General features: G+C 33.8%; 1 pseudogene; it reads right to left on the bottom strand.

Moving 5' to 3' along the window:
- Positions 1-14,107, bottom strand: part of LOC117975961 (putative ankyrin repeat domain-containing protein 20A2) — a 59,244-nt pseudogene that overhangs the window by 8,531 nt on the left and 36,606 nt on the right.

A 14,107-nucleotide genomic window follows, 5' to 3' on the forward strand; every position in this document is an offset into this window, starting at 1 on the left:
GCCTTGGCCTCCCAAAGTGCTGGGATTACATATGTGGCCACCATGCCTGGTGGCTATTTGTCTTTTTAAATTCTCTCAGGACTCCTAAAATCTCAAAACTTTGACCTAGATTCCCAAATCTACATTTCCAGCTCTGACCATTTTCTTGAGGTCTCTTCCTTCTAGTACACATATTATAGAAAATATTCTCAGCCACATGCTCATACATTGCTAATTGGTGCAGATTACTTTTGTAGATAGTGAATGTTGTCTATTTTATGTTGGTTCTCATTAATGTTACTTTGAGTATACTGTTATTTTCTAATCTCAAAGGGGGACTATCTCACTGTTATGATACTAACCAGTATACTTTGTCCTTTTTTTCTTGCTTTCTTCTTTTTTGGACCAGTATACTTTGTCCCTTTTTTGTTTTTCTTTTTTTCTTTTTTTTGAGATGGAGTCACACTGTGTCATCCAGGCTGGAGTGCAGTGGCACCATCTCGGCTTACTGCAACTTCCACCTCCTGGGTTCAAGTGATTCTCCTGCCTCGGCCTCCCAAGTAGCTGGGACTACAGGTGCACACCACCACACCTGGCTAATTTTTGTATTTTCAGTAGAGACAGGGTTTCACCATGTTGGCCAGGCTGTTTTTGAACTGCTGACCTCAGGTAGTCCACGCACCTCAGCCTCCCAAAGTGTTGGGATTACAGACGTGAGCCACGGCACCCAGCCCTCTTTTTCTTTTATGATGAAAACTTTCCCACGAGAATCATATTATCAATTGTTTGCCTTTGTTTTCTTTTAAAGAAATTCCTTTTCCATAGAGATATGGCATGATGAAAGTCTTGTTCTAAAGTTTCTTTTGGGGGACACTTAACTATGTCATTGGGAAGCTTCAGTAAGTAGAGATCTCCCTTATTCTCACTCAAGATTCTTCATCTCCAAATGGTGTCCACCAAATGTCTTAATCCAGGTAGTCACTTGTTTAGAAATTCATGAAATAAGAACCTTCTCGAGAAGTTGGAGGCTATTGATTGAGATGGTTTAACGCTGCCCCTAATTATATGTTTTACTCCCAAGGTAGACATCAAAGTAGCTAATAATTCTATGACTGATGTCTAACTCACTTCTACGGGAATCTATACAAAACGTTTTATTTATGAGACAGAGTCTCCCTCTGTTACCCAGCCTGGAGCGCAGTGGCTTGATCACTGTTCACTACAGCCTCAATATTCCAAGCTCAAACGACCCTCCTACCACAGCCTCCCAATGTAGCTGGGACTACAGGCGTGCACCACCATGCCTCAGATAAGTGTTTAATTTTTTTTTTTTTTTTGAGACAGGGTCTCACTATATTTCTCTGGCTGGTCTCAAACTCATGGGCTCAAACGATCCTCCTGCTTCAGCCTTCCAAAACCAGGTGTTTAACTGGGGACTAACATGAAACACTTAGAAGACTACATGGAACATAGTGAGCTACATAAAATATTTGCTATTAGCATAATAATTTTATTGTATATCTTAATATAATTGTGTATTTTAGGCAGGTGGCATGCCAATGGAAGTACTCTCCTATAGCTGCACTGAATCATTCTTACCACTGAGAGTTGCAGCAAATGGGGGACATAATTTATAACTTACTTTTCTCTCTGTATGACTCATTAGGCAATGACTATGTATGTACTACAATGTAAACAGCACCTCCTGGATTGAATAGTACATAACTGACATGACCAGCAGAGACAGGCTAAAGACACTGAGCTGAAAACCCTGGACTCTATTGCTAAATCAAGGCTCCTGAATCCGTTCCCTCTGAGCAACTGTTGCTGTGGTGCTGCCTTCACAAGCACTCTGCTGAGCACTCAGATTGAGGTGCTGTGCTATCCGTCATCGGACAAGCTGCACCCAGAACTGTTCAGCTGACAAACTGGTAGCAGTCCAGAAATACAGTTCTGCTGCATAGTGAAAAAAGGCCAATTTAGATTCTTTTTCATAGAGAGAAAAACATAAATATGTGATTTAACAAGTTCCTGTATTAAACTAATTGGTTTAGATTTGATATATAATTGCTAAAAACACACTTAGAATATAAACCTTACTGTGTCAAGGTCTCAGAGAAGAAATAATTGGTATGGTATAAAGTATTGAATTGTATGCTACAAACTTCTAAGCTAAAATATTTTCAATGTATGCAAGGATAGGTGGCATACATATTATATATTATTCCCCCATTAAGCAAATTTATAATGAAAGAAAATTATCTTCCACAAACAAAAGCCATGTAAAATTAAGAACTAAGTTTTTCTGCACAGACTAGACAATGATTGCTAACACATAAGGTCAATGAGAGAACAGTCAGAGAAAACTTCATGAAAACAATAAATTGTCTGCCACGTCTGAGTGAATGAGGCTAGATGAACAGAAACTGAGAAGGTAGAAAGAATAGCATGAGCAAGACAAGTGCTGAAATCTGCCCAATTAACTCTGAGGATAAAGTCCAATGGCAGAGAAATAAAAACCCGTGTCCACATAATAACCTGTAAGAGAATGTTCACAGCAGCATTTTTCATAAGAGCTAAAAAGTGGAAACTAACCTAAAGGTCCATCAACGGATGAATGAATGGAAAACCAGTATAGCCATGGAATAGAATATCATTTAACTATACGAAGAAATAAACTACCAATGTGTGCTAAAACATTATGCTAAGTGAATTCTGAAAACATTATGCTAAGTGAAAAAGCCAGTCACAAAGGACTACGTATTGTATAATTAATTCTATGTATATGAAATCAGCAGAACAGGCAAACATATGGAGACAAAAGGAGATAGATGGTGGTTGCCTACAACAGAGGTAGGTGGAGGGACATGGAGGAAGGCTGCAGTCATGCCTAGGAGATGTGGGGTTGCTTTTCAGGGTGATGAAAATGCTGTGAATATACTAATAGATACTGAGTTGTACATTTTAAATAGTTGAACTCTCTGAAATGTGAATGATATCTCAGTGAAACTGTTTTTAAAATCCAAAGGCAGGATCAAGATAATTTTCTCAACTCTCAATTTTTGATGTACATGTTATCTCAAATTTAAATATTTCCACAGTTTTATAGTATATTTTAAATAAAAGATAAATAAAGAAAATGCCTAACTTTTCAAATAGTTTGTAAATTAACCTAAAACATGCACTTTTAAAAGAATAGTATAATGGCCTTTCTGTACAAGTTAACCTAGAATCTGTGAAATAAATAGACACAGATTCTGTGTCCACTCACAAAAGTGAAGAAATAAGACAATTTTCTGGAACATTCCATGAAACATTCTTCTCTGATTTAATCTGGCCTGCCTCATCAGAGCAATACAAAAATTACTTAAAAATACTGTTTTAACGGACAAAAGTCAGTTTTCTATGAGGAATGATGTATAATTCTCAACTTTTCCAAGGGTACATATTGTAAGAGAAAAGGTATGCAATGGTTTTTCAAAATGGTAAAATGAAAGTCACTATATAAAAAAATAAGTACATTATAGAGATAGTAAAATGGAAATAATTCATTGTAATGAAAATAAAAAATCAAGCTTCTGCCATAATTAGTATCCTAAAACATGTTATGTAATTCAACTAGCTACAGAATAACAGTTGACATGCTAAGTTCCATACATACTTGACTTTCCACTTGAAATAATTTCTTCTTTGGGACCTGTGTCTCATCCAAATTAATGTGATAATGTGATATACCTTCCAGTGGAGACTCTAACATAGTTAATTTTTTTAGGCTGTGAGCCGCTTCTTGTTGAAGTTGTCTCACAACCTCCTGAGAAAATATTTTTGTTACTGATTTTATAAATTGCCTTATTATTAAATTATGTTAATAATATTTAACTCTAACATACCTACTTTGAAAATTATCACCACACATATCAATTCACCTCCTTTTAATCACATGTACACATTTGTATTTATTACTGAATTCAGTGAGGGATGCACAATATGTTCTCTTCCTGCCAAGTTGGTATTCTCTTACTTACATAACAGATTCATCCCACCATTCAATCATCTTAGAAGCTCAACTCAACCTCAAAGTTCCTGACATATTCAATCACCTGTTCAAATCCTTCCAACAGATTCCTATCTCAGAATAAAAGTAAAATTCCAATGGCCTTTGAGGTCCTAGGTAAACAGGTCTCTACCTCCCTCTCTGACTTCAAAGCTCCCACAACTCCCTCCTGTAATTACTCCATTCCCACTGTACGTGAAGCCTGCCACCCCTCAGTCTGAAAATAGGGATCTAATGCCTTACTCATAAATCACAGGCAGCTACAAGTATCTTTGTACTGAACAAAATTATATTCCAATGATAGTCATTGAGCCTTGAAATAAAAATTAGGAGCTAATTATTAATATAAATATTCAAAGTAAATGATAAATACCAGTGGGAAGACTAAACCAAATACAGTTTTGCTAAATATTACCACATGTATCCTAAATTATGATTTTATAACAAGTAGGTGCCTTTAAAACATTACATAGTCATAAAAATATGTAATTTGACATATTTTCAGATTTGTTAAATTAATATGATTAATAACAAAGATATACCAACTAAAATACATAAAAAGCTACTTAAAGCAAGGTATTACAAGACACAGCAATACACTTCAGTTCATCTGGGAAATCTAGAATTAAGTGTCAAAGAAAATCAATTAAATTTTAATTTGAAAATACTCATTTCAGGTGTAAACATTTCCATTTATACTTACATTATGGTCTTAACATGTGGCAACATAAAGTCATTAAAATTATTATTTCAGCAGTACAGAACTATCTACCTTAAAATATGACTCTGTGCCTAATAAAATTTCATAGGTGACACAATGTCTTTTCTCAAAGTAAATCATCTCTCACCTCTACCTTTTATTTCCTAGAAATGAGGCACGTTTCTAAGCTGGTATAGTAAACATGGTTTTCCTTTGTTTTATTAAAACAGCTTTGTTGAAATATAATTTACATACTATAGAATGTATCTGTTTTAACTTAAAGTTAAAAGATTTTTTAGTCCATTTACTGAGTTGTGCAGCCATCTCTACAATCCAACTTTACAGCATTTCCATCACTGCAAGATCCCTCAGGCCCATTAGCAGTCACTACCAGCTTTCAGCCCCAGCCCTTTGCAAACATTAGTCTACTTTTTGTCCCTATACGTTTATCTTTTCTGAATGCTTCATGTAAATGGAATTATACAGTATGGTAAACACACTTTTTATCCATTGATTTTTATATTCAACTAAGTTCAACATGTATCCAGAACCAAATGTTTCAATTTTCTTTCTAAAAGTTTGAAAATATTTACCTTCCTTGATACTTACTACTCTTTCTGCTTTCTCTCTCTCATATTGAAAGAGACTTTCTTTTAAATGATCACATTCATTCATTAGCTTCTTATTTTTCTCTTCTAGCATGAGGTCTTTCTTTCCACTCTCAATAAAGCCTCTTTGGATATTAGTTACTATCTCTTTATGATCCTCTTTCTGATGAACATCATCTAGTTGCTGTTCAATGCACGGATTTTCATGTTGGAGTTGACATGTCCTCTCTTCTACACAGCTCCACTTTCCAGTGGAATTATTCACTTTAGCTTCTGCATTTTCATACATCTCTTTCATTTCCTTTATTTGCTGCTGTGTTTGGCTTAGGTCGTTTGGAGAGTTTCTAAAGCCAATGACTTTTTTCTGAGAGTATCTCTTTTCTTACGGAACTCACTTTTTAAGGTATTGAATTTAATTTGCGTTTTAGAAAGTTGTTCAGTAAGAAACTCATTCTTATCTTCTTCTTCGGAAATATCAGAACTCATTTTTACTTGTACGGAAACATCTTGTGTTCACTCTAATGCAAGTTTTAGGTTTCTTTCTGTTTTCACACTTTCACTGTGTTTACTTATAGCAGCAGTCCGTCTAGACTGATGATTCAATTTCAGCTTCCAGTCTTTTGTTGCTTTCTTCTTCCTTCAACAGTTCGGAATTGAGCCTTGTATTCTCAGCTTTGAGATCATTAAGCTCTTGTTGATACCGGAATGCTGTTTTTGTTATCAATTCCTCATTGAGTTTTATATACTTTTCAAAGGCAGCATTTTTTTTTTAACAATTTTAACGTCCTTAAGATATTTATTTTCTTTTTCCAGGTTGTCATTTTTCATTGTGCATATTTCCTGTCTGAGTATAGCAATATCTGTCTTCAAAATGCAATTTTCATCCATCAGATCTTTCATTTCTTCATGATTATGAAAATCCTAAATAAAACAAAAGAAAGTTTTAGCTAGTACTCAATAAAATAACAAATCATGATTACCGCTGAAGTTAAAGAATAACCTGCACATTCATATACTAAAAAGGTTACTGTAAGTGGATATCCAACTGGAGGAAAGGTTGAAACAAAACTTTGAACCTTATAGAGCATAAGTTCCAAAAAGTTCAGAAATTTATTTAAAGTCAATGAATTTATAAAAGTAAACACACACACACACACACACGCACACCAGAGAATTTTTAAGAATTTCAGAATTGGAAAAGCCTTTCCCTGAATTACAACAAACTCAAAAGCATAAATTAAAGCATTAACAAATTTGACTAAATTAAAATATATCAAAAAATTGCATTTACACTTTGATATCTAACCCATACACCACCCTATAGTAAGAACCTTACTTCACACGTATTTGGACAGATAAAATTTCCCAGAGTTACTACAGTTCTGTTTCGCTGATAACATTCTATTTCAATTTGACTCTTTTAATACTTTTATAGTCAGTTGTAAGAATTACATTTACTAAATCATAAATCTAGACATTATACTAGTCACTCCTATATACATTCATTGATGAACTCATCTAGTTACCACAATTTTGAAAAAGAAATGTTAAAAATATAAGCAAGCTACAGGATTTTCCCCAGGACTTCTGACTCTACTTCTAGTTCTCTGACAGATCACAGTTACTTCTGTGGTGTAAATGTATCAATACGAAAGAAAACTTTTATTTCAAAACACCAATGGTAAATAAGATAAAATTTATAGAGCTCTTCTTAGAATATCATGAGATTATTTGTGATTGCAATAATTTGTTTCCTCTTTATAGTATTAGGTACAGTAATCAATATGAAATAGCAGAAAGTACAAGGAACAATTTTACTGGGAAAAAATCTTTATCAATAGGTTATCACTAAGTATATATTATGGCATATTATTGTTTTCAAAAGCTCTTTGTAATAAAATAATATCCTATGTGGATTCCAAGATTTATAATAAATATCAATAATTGTACCTGTAAGTGTCATCATTCATTTTTTGAAAATGAGATAACATTTCTGGTTTGTTTTAGACCAAAATATTATATATTAAATCAACAGGATATTATAAGTAACATTGATAAAATAAAGTTTAAAATATAGAATTTTTACCAAAGATTGATTTATCTGATTTGGAGTATTTCTTGTAGTCTTCAGTTTCATCTCTAGTGATTGAACAGTTGGTTCAAGTTGTTTTGCTTCAACTTCTTTCTTATATTGTTTCTCTTTCCTTTCTTATTCTTCTCTATTTTTTGTACAGCATATTAACATTTGTTTTTTCTTCACTTCCTTGTCTTAAGATGCATCTGCAGATAAAGACATTTATCTTAAAATTCATTTTGTTAAAAAACAAAGAGATCATCCTGTGATCTACCTCTGCAGGTGCTCTTTATCATCCTAATAAAATTTCTATGTTCTGGATTATTTTTCCTTTGTAGTTCTCAGATATTTAATTTCTCACTTCAACATCTTCAAACGAATGTATATACTTGAAAAGTAGTAAGGAAAGAATATTCTGCTAAAGTTTTTGTTACTAGTCACTCTAGGATGTATTATAAAAAAGGATACTGGAAATAATTCAGTATCGTTAGAAGTTCAAAATTACCTTTTCAAATCACACAGTCATAATTACTCCCCGATTAGAAAAGATCATTTACACTCAACTAAATTTTTAAAGTTACTATTTATTGGCAAGCGTATAAGTTCACTAGAAATAAATTTTCATCTCTATGAAATATGGTAGGTGTCTCTCCAAATGATTTACAGAGTAAGATGTCTCCCACCCAAACTATATCCGCAGATGATTGTCATCTAAAACTAGGCTAAAGAGTCTAACATCTGTTACCCCACACTTTTTATAATTCTTAATACTTCCAATTCACCTTATTACATATATTGTATATATTTATTAAGCTATTGTTCATTATGTGTAATATATAATTAATGCCCTTAATAAGTGTGTGTATGTTTAACCAAGTTATGTTTTCCTGTGAAATCTAGTCCCAGAAGTGGAGTTGTTGAGTTAAAGGGATGTCAGGTTATTTGAAATTTTGATACACAGCACTAAGTTACCCTTCAGAAATAATTTACCAATTTCATATACCAACAGAATATGAGAATGCCTTTTTCCTCACATTTTCAATGGTAGTAATTACTTTTTCAATATCAGCATGACTTTACACAATATATCTTATTTTATGTTAATTTGCATTTTTCTGATTACCAGGCAGGGCTAAATATCCCTGGTAAAACTATAAAACTTGTTAATCATAAGGAACATTAGTCCAATTTTGAATTTGTTTATAGCACAATGACAATTATCTGCTGAGAAATACTGCTATAGGTGTCCAGGCACGGTGGCTCACTCCTGTAAACCCAGCACTTTGGGAGGCCGAGGTGGGCAGAACACCTGAGGTCAGGAGTTCGAGACAAGCCTGGATAACATGGTGAAACCTCATTTCTACTAAAAATACAAAAAATTAACTGGGCATGGTGGCACATGTCTGTAATCTCAGCTACTAGGGAGGCTGAGTCAGGAGAATCACTTGAACCCAGTATGCATAGGTTGCAGTGAGGTGAGAACACACCATTGCACTCCAGCTTGGGCAACAAGAGAGAAACTCCATCTCAGAAAAAAACAAACAAAAAACAAACAAACAAAAACACACTGCTATAGGCTTACTTACCTATCATGCTCTTCCTTCAGTTTCTTGGGAAATTGCTGAGGATACGTTTTCCCAACCTTTCTTTGTTTGGTTAATCTGTCAGCAGCAGCAGAAGATGTACTATGACATACATTTTCTGATAGTTGTATTTTTTCACTTTTGTGTGTATTATTTCCTTCTTTGACCTTTAATAAAAGTAATATGAATAATAATTATTATTTTATTCAATAAAAAAAACTTTTTCCCTGGTTTTTTCACTTGATTCAGGTTAACTATCACCATTTTAATGATAAAAGTATTTTGTGCTTACTTTAGTTTTATCATTATACATAATAAGATACTTATCATTTTATCATTGAAATTTTTGTCAAGTCTGCTCATTTCTGTTTGAGTGAATGGAATAATTTTCCAAAATTTCCAAAAGGACTCTTCTCCATTTTGTGCTTTTATTCGCATCCACTCTTTGCTATCTGATATAAATGTTTATGCTATCTGACTGGCAGAAACAGAGAAATAAAAAGACACAGGCATAACATATATCTTCTGTCATTGCCACCTGGATTTTACATGAAATATCCAGATTAAGAGGATGTGACCTTGTAGGCCTTCAGGAAGAGTAAAGAAGTTTTCCCTTTTCTGCACTGAGCTATTATTTTCCCCACAGCCTTTTATCTTTTTTTTTTTTTTTTTGGATCCTGGGATATCAAAAAAGTGAAAGTTCTCCCTGAACTATGGGAACCATTGTTTGCCACAACACAAGAAGCAGAGTGAAACTGCTGAGTTTCTAGTGCAGAATTCTGGAAAACGAGATGCTTCCCAGATTTCATATTCAATTACCACAAACGTTTACAGGTGGAAAACATACGGCACAGTTATCTACTTTAGCCCCATTATCTACTGAAAATGGGAGTCAAACCAAGCAAGACATATGAAATGTTTCATCCAGAGCTCTTGAGGTGGCATTCCCTAGCATTTCACGGCACCAAATAACATGATACAATTCCATATTGCTGAATTACATAAATTACCAGATAAATTTAGCAAATTAGTCAGATATATTAAAAGTCTAACTTGAGCAAAGCAATTTAACACCTCAGAGGGTGGGAAAAGGCCTCATCTGCTTTTACTTTGAAAGAAGAAAATCTCTAGATTTTTGTCTATCTTTAGAACACAATGTACAGAACTCAACTTTCTACTAAAGAGTCAAAGGCTAAATTTTTAGCTAATAAATTATGCTTCTTTCTTACATGATAAAAATCATACATGCCAAAACTTACCATACTTTATTAAACAACATAATGTAAGGTCTGATTCAACAGAAATATTGGAGTGGTGATTTTTTAAAATATGTGGAAGTATATATTTGTTTTCAAAATATTGGAAATAACCATGATGGAACTATAAATTCAAACAGTTTGAGCTAAGCAGATAAACTGGCGTGCATGAAAACACATTAAACAGACTCATTTGGCTGGGAATATTCATTGCAACTCTCAAAGCTAGACGTGTTTTTGTGGCTTATCTCAGTCATTGCTTCCCTCCCATTGTATTCCCATTCTATCATTAAATAAATGTAATTCATCTCTAAATGAATACAGAAAAAAGAATCTAGAATCTAAAGCTTATTTCTTTAGCAATTTCTTTATGTTGATCTGGTTCAGAAGGTCACATGGTATATGGCTGAATTAGTTTCCCAGCTCATATGCCACTTGGAAGACTGAGAGTGAGACTTAGGTTGATTAATGAAGAAACATTATGAGAACATTCTCCAGAACCGTTGTTTAGATAGCAGGACTAATCTACTTTGACACATAATTACACATTTAGAAAACCCCGCTGTAACTGTACACATGAGATTTTCTTGAATAGAAAATTTGACTAAATCAAATAATTGATAAAGAGAAAAAAGAAGCAGCAAGTGAACCTCTGTCTTTTTGAAGTTGGACTTTCTCTTTCTCCAAAGCCAGGAACTCTACTTGTAACATGCCTACCTCATTCTTTTTACTATTATTATACTTTAAGTTCTGGTACATGTGCACAATGTGAAGGTTTGTTACATATGTATACATGTGCTATGTTAGTGACCTTGGAATATCTTGCTGTAAGTCTTCTAGCTATATTTTTGATGTTCTCTCACTATGTGGCAAAGAATAACCCGCATTTCATAATTCAAGATTCATGGTTTTGTAGTTATTAACACTGGGATTGTCATACAGCGGCTTCTGGAATAAGCACTGTGTTGGTTTTCTGTTTTTATAAGTATCTGTAGCAGCAGAAATACTGTGGCTTTCTATCTGAATCATGTGCTTCATTTCTTTGGGGTGGGTAAACCACAAATCAAAAAGACTTTCTGGATCTCTAGACTGAGACCAATGCCTAATGTCTAATTTCCAATTAGTGGTATTTGGGTTTATATATTTTTCCATTTGCATGTCAAACTCTTAATCAGCTTTCATTTCAATCACAATTTCTGGTTTCCTTACTTTTTCAGTTTCTATATCATAACAAAAATTTCCATCATCTGTGTTAGAAACAAGCTGTGTGTCTGGTTTTATAGTCTGATTTATTTTAATTTAAATGAAGCTTAGAAGATGACTGGTAAGTGTATTTCAGGGACCTGGAGTGTGAATGGAATAAAAAGACATTTGACATGGGCTTCCTCTGTTCAGGCGCTGCCTGGACTGCCACGGAGCTAGATCCTCCAGATACATTTTTCTCCTCACAATCAGGGACATGATTCTTCAGACTAGAGGGCACTCCTTTTTTATTCATCCCTCTTTAGAGTTACCATGTAGGAGCTCTTCCTCAAGGCAAGCAGTAATTTTGGAGTTTTCAGAACTTTTACCAATATTCAGCTTGAACTTGTTTGTAATGAATTTTAAAGAAAGTCATGAATATATAGATTGATTCCCTTTATCACTGTTCTTACCCAGTTCTGGTTCTTGAGACTTTTTTTGGGGGTGGGGGGCAGGTGCAAAATGGAAAACAAATTTGCTTGTTTTGTTTCTCAGATGTATTTTCTCTCAGAGTGCATGTTTTAAAATTAGCTTTAATCAAGTATAAACAAAGAAATATTAGAAAATAATTAAAATTTAACTGTGAAACTTAATCTATGTGTTGCTACTCTTAAATTACGGAATTGTAACTAAAAAGTGAAAAATAATTTGCCTTGGCTTAACATAGGACAGAAACATGAACCAGCAAGCTGAACTCTCAGTGTCTGTTTGGACTAAACTTAATGCATTTGTGTAAAATCTACCAGAAATGAATCCAAAGATGATAGGTAGTATTATAAAAGCTTCCTCTCTTACAAAGACTTTACCTCAGCATACCAGAAAGAGTGAGCCCCTACAGTGCATGTTTATTGCTGAAGATTAACTAGAGCACTAGGCAAACACTAAATTATTAAGAGCTAAACTGAACACCAATAAGAAAGAGAAGCAAAATTTTAAATTCTAATTCAAATGATATACTATGATAGTGTTATGTATCTAGATAGAATTTCTGCTTATATCCACTTCTAATATATTTTAAGTTCCGGTAGTGATAGGGTTTGGATTTTTAAAATTTTAGTAATGTTTACTATGTATTTATGTTGAAATAAAGTTATTGTTCACACCCTGACACCAAAGGTCCCATTCTGCAAGGTAGGATTCTCTTAATAGGCAACTGCATTGACTTTTATGACCCCATTCACTCCCTGAACACAGACACAGAAGTCAACTGGTGACCACAAAACAGAATAAATCTTTAACCTCGGCACTGGTGACCAGCAATATAAAACTGCAACATCTGAAGCACTGGCAATGATGACTCCTTTAACACTAGTTTAACTCAGTGGCCATTGTTGTTAAACTGTTCATAATTTCTATTCCTCAGTAATATGACCCAATACTTCATGTTACCTTGCATATTATGAGTAAGGTTATATAAATAAAACAGCAAGATAATTCTGAAATTTTCTTGCCTCAATTCCAAGGGTAAAGACAGCTATGAGTTACTAGAGATACAAAGAATTACTAGAATAACTAATAGTTACTAGAGATAGTAAGAATATCTTAAGTTTCATAACTGGTTAAGATGTTTTAAAAATTAAATATAAAATTATGATCTATTGGATTCTAAAGGTATAGTCTGAAAGGTCATGTCATTTGGACTATGCTTTGTTAGTAAAGCAAAAAAAAACTAATATTAAACAAGAACTTAAATTTTCATATACCTGTGATTGCTTCTTTTCACTTCTTTTACACCTTTCTTGCTCTTCCTCTAAAGCCATTGGTAAGGTTTGTTCTGTTGACAAATTCATTGATTTAGTTCCAATGAACTAAGAAGAGTTAGATAAAGACTATAATCTTTATAAAAATAAATAGAGAATAACATTTCTTTGTATTTTATATTTTGAATGAAACAATGTTTACTGAAATATTTACTTCTGTAAGAAATACTTCTAATTATCCAAAACTTCAACAAACCACTTGGGGAGACACCAGATATCACCAGATTCAAGCCATGCAAAATCTCAGGGTCACTCACAAATTGTTCCACCCAACATAAGTCAACAAAACTGTTGGAAACAAAACAGAAATTTGAAATACAGTCAAAATATACAATGTAATGCTTTACTATACTTCATAACAGTATCTTTTTAACAGGACACTAATTGAGTTGGCAGTTACTAATAATTTGCAAAATTATTGTTCTTTATACCTCAATTAGTGTGCACCCCATTTTTTACATCACAAATGTTTTCCCCTGCTATTCTGAAAAATTTATTTTCATCTTTTAAGACTCAGAAAGTAGGCTGGGCATAATAGCTCACATCTGTAATCCCAGCACTTTGGAAGGCCAAAATGGGAGAATTGCTCAAGGCCAAGAGTTTAAGACCAGCCTGGGAACCATAGGTAACCTTGACTCTACAAAAAATTAGACAGGTATGGTGATATGTTCCTGTTGTCCCCGCTACTCAAGAAGCTTAGATGAGAAGATCCCTCGAGCCCAGGAGTCTGAGGTTTCAGTGAGTCTCAATCATGCCATTGCACTCCAATCCTGGGTGATAGAGTAAGAACTTGTCTCCAAAAAGAGGGGAAAAAAAGGCTCAGAATGCTATGTGAAATCTTCCTTGATTCT

Source organism: Pan paniscus, chromosome 16, assembly GCF_029289425.2.
Source record: "Pan paniscus chromosome 16, NHGRI_mPanPan1-v2.0_pri, whole genome shotgun sequence".
Taxonomy (NCBI): Eukaryota; Metazoa; Chordata; class Mammalia; order Primates; family Hominidae; genus Pan; species Pan paniscus.